The sequence below is a fragment of the Palaemon carinicauda genome, chromosome 23 (assembly GCF_036898095.1).
Source record: "Palaemon carinicauda isolate YSFRI2023 chromosome 23, ASM3689809v2, whole genome shotgun sequence".
Classification (NCBI taxonomy): Eukaryota; Metazoa; Arthropoda; class Malacostraca; order Decapoda; family Palaemonidae; genus Palaemon; species Palaemon carinicauda.
In genome coordinates, this window is record NC_090747.1 from 49,580,782 (window position 1) to 49,588,651 (window position 7,870).

General features: G+C 32.4%; 1 pseudogene; it reads left to right on the top strand.

The window, feature by feature from the left end:
• Window positions 1-851: 851 nt before the first annotated feature.
• On the top strand, window positions 852-2,417 carry LOC137617572 (piggyBac transposable element-derived protein 4-like; annotated as a pseudogene).
• The last annotated feature ends 5,453 nt before the right edge of the window (window positions 2,418-7,870 follow it).

Consider the following 7,870-nt stretch of genomic DNA (forward strand, 5'->3'; position numbering starts at 1 on the left):
ATAATCCCACTCTTTTATGGAATAAAATATATTATAGGATAAGCCGAATAGTTCATTGGAAAATTTTGTAACACTTTTCATGCATGGGAAACACATAACTTATGAGGACCTTTTTCAGTGTAATAATTGAACAAATAGAGTAATGATTAAATACACACTAATATATGTGAGTAACACTTTGTTGTAATTATGATTTTTTTTGTGTCTTGTACTTGTTTATGTCTTTATGAATGTAACTTGCAGTTTTCTCAGCTGGTCTTTGGTGTTGCCTGTTTCAATTTTATATGTGTGTACACACACACACACACACACACACATATATATATATATATATATATATATATATATATATATATATATATATATATATATATATATATATTTATCTATATATATATATATATATATATATATATATATATATATATATATATGTATATATATATATATATATATATATATATATATATATATATATATATATATTTATATATAAATATATATATATATATATATATATATATATATATATATATATATATATATATATATATATATATATAAATATATAAATATATATATATATATATATATATATATATATATATATATATATATAATAGTACTTTTCATAAGGGCACCTTTCCAGATTATCAAAACTGATTATTATGGATGATGAGAATGATAGGAGTTTTACCCAGTCAGAGACTGATGATGATGATAGCAATTATGATGGCTGTGATACTAGTGAGGAAGATATTTCTACTGATGATTAAAGTAAGAATGATGATGTATCACTTGATGAAAGTTATGATAATCTCGATAGTGATAGAAGTGATGAAGGAGATTGGATGAGGGTATTAGAAAATGAAGTTGGACCACCTCCTGTAAGATTCACACGCCATTGTGGACCAATCCATCACCCAAAACACGATGCCCAAACAATAGAATACCTGAAGCTCTTTATTAAAGATAGTTTTGTTCAGAAAATTGTTGATGAAAGTGATCTGTATGCAAGTCAGTGGATCCAGTCTCATACTGAGTATCTTCAACAAAAGAAAAGGTCTATGGTCAACTTATGGATCAAACAAGGTCAAACATTTGTGTATGAAATGTTTTCTTTCTTAGGGGTTATTTTGAATATGGGGCTTATCAAGAAACCAACCCTGAGGTCTCACTGGGATTGTACAAATCCAAGCCAGGCAACACCGTGGTTCTCTAACCACTTAACAGAGAGGGGTTTGAAGTTTTACTCAAGTTTCTGCATTTTGCACACAATTCAAAAATGCCACCACCAGATCACCCAGCATATAAATTGTATAAAATGCAACCAGTTATTGATCACTTCCAGAGAACTTTCAAAAGTCATTATTACCCTGAACGCAAAATATCCCTTGATGGAAGTATTATTGGTTTTAGAGGTAAGACCTCTCATTTGCGACAGTATATTCCAAACAAGCATCATGCTAGGTTTGGGATAAAGGTTTGGTGTTTTTGCAAGGCAAGAACTGGCTATACTTATGCTTTTGAAATATATAGGGGAACAGCTGGTATGCAAGTAAGAGATAATGGGGCCATATATGACCTTGTTATGAGGCTTCTTGAGAAAGCAGGGTTATTTCATCGTGGTCATCACCTAGGTCTTGATAATTACTTTTCTTCACCTAAGCTATTTCAAGATCTTTGGCAAAATTGCACAACAGTAACTGGAACAGTTCACACTAACCGTAAAGGATTGCCTATGGATGCTATAAAGAAAAAATAAATAAAAACAAAGAGGTTTCAGAGCGTAGAAAGGGTCCTATGTTATTTGTGACTTACAAGGATGGCAAGAAAACACCTGTTCTTTTATCTATTTCCTCTAAAGAAGGCTATAAAACTGTAAACAGAACAGGCAAACCTGACAAAATTGTTCCACATATTGTTGATGACTACAATCATGTCATGGTTGGTGTAGACATGAAAACACCAAGTTGTACTCGTACCTATCTGAACGCAAGACACTAAAATGGACAAATAATGGAAGCTTTTCACTGATTGGGACTGCTGTCCTCAACAGCTATATACTGTATGCATCCAATACATCAAGAAGCCCTACCTTAGATAGATATGAGTTCATGGTCTCCTTAGTCGAGTCATTTGTTCAGAACTATGAGCTGGTAAAAATCGTCAGGAAAAGACGCACTCCTGAACAGATACATGCAGCTTCACTCTCAACAGATCCAATAAGGAATCCCTCCCATGTAGTATTATCTTCAGATGATGGTCATAAAATTGTAAAACTCCTAGTGGGGAAGAAAAGGAATTGTACTGCAGGTCACCCTAAAAGGGTCCGCTCAGGCTATTTTTGTCCAAAATGTGATGGGGGAATTTGACCTGAGTACTTCACAGTTTTCCAAAATAAATTGAATTACTAGGCATCAACTAGAAGGGTTTTATTTACCTTATCATTTGATACCTGTAACACTACTAAAAAATAACTATAAAGCCATTTCATAGTCATTCAAAGTTAATTTTAAAAAAAAATTGAATTTTTTTTCTAAATCTATTTCAGTTTCACCCTTTTATGTCATCATATTGTTTGGATTTAGGATAGTTTCTGATAATGTATCAGAAAATTCAAAGCAATAGAATTCTATTGATATATAACTTCATGTACTTTAGAGCAGTGCTACTTTTCTGGAATTGAGATCAAACCCAAATATCGAGAATTGGTGATGGCGGCAGTATTTTATGTACATATTTACCTTAAGCTGAAATTTATAAGTCCGGAGTATAATAGTCCTGCAGAGTTACAGGAACGTTATCAATACTGAAAGCTGGATGTTAAGGAGCCACTGTCCTTCACCTAATTACGATCATAGTTTGATTTTTGTTAATATTATGTATTAACGTAATTTTGCCTTGTTACTGCATTTTTTTTTTTTATGTAAAACTGGCATAAGGTTTAGTTAATAATAGTCTAGTAGGAAGATAGGGTTCCCATGCACCCCCATGATACATTTTTTTTAACTTGCCTTTTTGCAATCCCTGGGGTGTCTGGAAACAGAATCCCCTTTGTTCCCATTCAAAAAAATGTCCCATGTAGGTCGTTTAGCCGTCTATTTGTCCGCCATCTTGGATTTCTTGAGATGTAAAAGTTAGGGGTAGGGGAAATATAAAGGACCTTTTCGTAAAGAAATAAATTAGTTACAGGCACAAACTAGGTATCATTGGAAAGGGTATGAACAGCACTATCACAAGAACCCATCACTTATTCGGTCATGACATTGATGACGTCATCAGGGGTCAAAAGGTCACGTTAAAGGGGCACTAGTCAAAATTCGGGCCCATCCAATTTGTTAACCATCCTGCACCTAACTCAATAAATATTTTGGATTCTACTTTGCTTCAAAGAAAGTGTACATGAATAGGTAGTTTTTAAATCTAAAACAAATTAATTAACTAGAGTGTAACATTATTAACCCTTTCCACAAATAAAACGAAAATATTGAAAAAATGATTTTTTAAAATGAGATTAATGTGAAATTCCAGTTCGACACATCTTTGTTTTCTCTGCCTTTCTGTTATGGTAAAAGGCCTTATATGTTCCAATGAGTCCCGAAGTACAGTCTATGTATAATTCCATTGGTATCTTCACTTGGTATTATCAGAATAAGCATTACACACATATATATAGATAGAATGTCTGATAACGAGTTGCTATAACACGTATGCCAAAAATGTATTAACTTGCAATATTATCATGACTGCCAAAAGTCTCAATGTTCATATTAATCTAATCTTCATTATCACTGAAAAGTTCTTCATTGTCACTGTCTTGGTCAGCCTGTTCTCCATCAGGGTCATTATCACACTGTTCCATCTCTTCCGTAGTCTTGTGAACTAAGTCTATCAAGGCAGGGGGAAGTACCGGGCTGCAAGACCACACTGGCTCCAGAACACCCTCATAGTTTTGTTCCCAAACTTGTTCAGGATCATATGGCTTTGGAGACCAGAAGGTTGGAATATCTGCTCGCTTGTAAATTGCTAGGCGATGGTTCACTCGACAAAAGTCAAATTAGTGTCAATCCTAATTACTGGTTATATAAACATGGGATATTTATTCACTCCACTCTCATTATCTGATATTGCTGATGTCAATGTTTATAGTTGTGATGATAAATTAAGTTTGTTTACTATAAATATTACATCATTCAAGGGATAAGAGGATTATTATATCAAGGCACATGAGAAATATTTATTCTCGGTAATTACACATTCCTGATTGTCATTTCCAAAATAACTATTCCAAATAAATATATTATCCTTCAAGTTTAGCAGTTACGGAAGATAATTATTTTAATAAGTGGGCTTTGTTAGATTCTAAGTTTACCCAATAAACTAACTCCGAGAACTGCTGCTGTCTGTCATCAAAACTAGAATTAGGAACTGTTTATAGTTAAACCTGATATAACAATAAAATTCAAAAAGCCATAAGTACCTGACACATTTTGCTCCATAGTATTCACAATCCAGTCTATGCAACCATAGTAAAATACTTGTTATTTATTATCTTATCTGAATATAAATGCTGCGAAAACGTTATTATAAATATAACTTCCATTTATTCCACCATCAGTCAGAATATATCAAAATATACAACTCGAGAAAACATCTTTTTTTGGTTATAAATTTTTTAATGGCCAAGCAAACACATTTCACATCAAAACCTGAGTCAGTAGTTGGCTCCGAAAAATTCAGAAGCTTTGTTAGCTTACTTAAAAGTCATATTGACGTTTGAATGGCTGAGACCTATAACTCACCGTCTGCTTATATGCTCCTGTTAGAAGAGAAACTTACTTTCATTTGAAAGGAAATGTTTTTTTGTTTTTTTTTATTACTTAATATTCCATGCGTTTCCAAAACGACATCCTTTGAAATGGAAATCATCATTGTCATACATCAGTCATTTGAAAAGTAGAGCTTTCGATAACGGACACGTTTTTATGAAAAAAAAAATGGCTGCAGATACTCTTACAAACATATACACAGATACGAAGACACAATCAAGCATATATACAGTATATATATATATATATATATATATATATATATATATATATATATATATATATATATATATATATATATGTATATATATATATATATATATATATATATATATATATATATATATATATATATATATATATATATATATGTGTGTGTGTGTGTGTGTGTGTGAGTGTGTTTACTATATATATCTAGTCTATCTTGTGGAATATTATACATTTACTGTAAATGTATTCACCTACATTGAAAAATATTAACAATTATGCACAAACCGTCAAGCTTTATACATAAAAGACCTAACATGACTGGGTTTTAAGTTGTCAACAAAGATATGAAAATACGTATATGGATAAGAGAAAAAAAAAGCCTAGGGTTCACAAGTTAACTTCTTTTAATGGTTAATCTATAGTAAATCAAAGCTATGCGAATGGCTTCGGCTTGGGGAATATCCAACGTTTTTTCTTGCATTTCACATTCATTTACAACAGCTGCAAAATCAGCCACTTTTTCTTAGCGGTCATTTTTGGAAGTGAGTGCAAAAGAATTTTATCATGTTACCCTGGAATTTGTTTGATGAGCTTCTCATTGTTTGAGATTTTCGGTTAAATTATAACACAAACACTGTTTTGTTATTTAAGCTATATCATTAACGTTGCATATCAGATCTGTAATAACAATATTGCATAAGACTCAATTAGTTTCCTGAATATTAGGGAAAAGAAAAGGTCCCCCCCCCCTCTCCCCCCAGCCCCAAACCCCCCAAAATGTACTAACATCAAAACTGCGTATTTTTGGTACCCATAGATTAATCAAGGTTAATATACAGTTACATGCTACTACTCAAGATGTAATATGACAAGGTGAGTTACCGCCCATGGTGCTGGGAGCTCGGCTGTGCTCTATGACGTCACCTGGAGAGTTCAGAGCATTTATTTGACACCTGTCCTGTACAGCCAGCCTTATTATTCGTGCTTCTTTTTGGATTCCGAACATTACATTTATGAAAGTAGGCTAATATTAATGTCTTTATGACTATATTTCCAAAATACATATTATGATAGGGAATATAATACAGTAGCAATGGAAATAAAAATTCACATATGACAAAAGCTTTATTCCGAATATTTCATTATGAATCTTAATACAATCATTCTCTCTCTCTCTCTCTCTCTCTCTCTCTCTCTCTCTCTCTCTCTCTCTCTCTCTCTCTCTCTCTCTCTCTCTCTCTCAGTTTCGATGAAATAAATTTTCAATATTACTGAACAATTTTTTTTTTCATTTTTTTCACAACTTTGATATAAAGATTTTCCTTCTTAGCTTAATATTTTTATTGTAAAATCTAAACTACTTCTAATGATAAAAACCTCATCACCTCCTCGGGAACATCAATATTAGAGGCTTTGAATATATCAATAAGATATGAAACGGCTTTGACTCCTGGTTTTAGAGCATCACAATGGAAAATTTTCAATAAATATTCCATTTGTACATTTTCTCTAAAATTATTACATGATCTATATAATACCTTTCTCTTTACAATTGATATCCAGTTATCGTCTGTTTCATCTACATCAACTGAGCCTAATGATGTATACTTATTTCTAAATTTAAAAGAAACGAATCCTCCCATCAAAGAACTTAAATACTCATTTCCTATCAGTGTTTCAGGTTTTATCTCTGCTAAATCTTTTTCTTGCTTTTTCTGCCTCGGTCTCATTGTTAACAGGCAGAAGATGCTTCATGAGACACGCAAAGGTATATAACTGGCAATCTAGATCATTGAGAGCAACATTTAACCTTGGAGATGGAGCACTTATATTTAACCACTCTGTAGTTACACAAGATGTAAAGTAGCTTCATCATTATTACAAACATAAGACCCTAACTCGTTAACATTTCTCTGCCCTCTATGTATAACCGTAGTCTATATTAAAATTTCAAAGGTGATGGATGACCATGGCAATTACCAATTTGCCATATGAAAGAAAAAGAGATGTTCGACTGTATCCTTATAGTTCAAGCAATATGTTATACCATAATCCATTTACTGGAACGAAAAGATTTTGCCTTTAACTTTAGCATTAATAACAACTTGACGTGGATAGATCGAGAAAGCACCTCTACCTTTCTTTACGATATACTTCAAGCCAAACCAACTAACAATCAAAGATATAAGTTCAGTTCTTTCAATACAAAACTGACTTTTCAATAAGCCATTGTTACTACAAAATTTGATGGAATTTGCCACTGAGGAAGAGAGTGGCTGAAATAGTTTCTCACATTGCCGTTCATAACATCACACGTTTAAGTGACTCATTAACTTTGTAGGATATTTTGGGATTATTTACTGATAAAGGTACGATTTCTTTTTATATATTTTGAGGTAATAATTTTGTCTCCAATTTGAAAACCATAGTCTACTAAATCATTTTGAATTAAGTTGATTATACGAGGTGGATCTGCCGAGACAAAAACTTTGGAAAAATTTAGAAGCAACAATTTTTTTCATTATGATCTGAAGCTCAAATAATAGTATTTATGCATACGAAAAAAAATTCTTATAAATCTCTCTCTCTCTCTCTCTCTCTCTCTCTCTCTCTCTCTCTCTCTCTCTCTCTCTCTCTCTCTCTCTCTCTCTCTCTCTCTCTCTCTCTCTCTCTCTCTCTCTTCTTCAGAAACATTCTTCCCATCGTAGCTAAATATTTACTTGGATGAGAAATATAATTGACATATTCATATATTCTCGTATTTCTTTTTAAGTGACCCTATTTATGTACAGTTCTCCTAGTTGACCGAAATGCTAAATGCAACATAT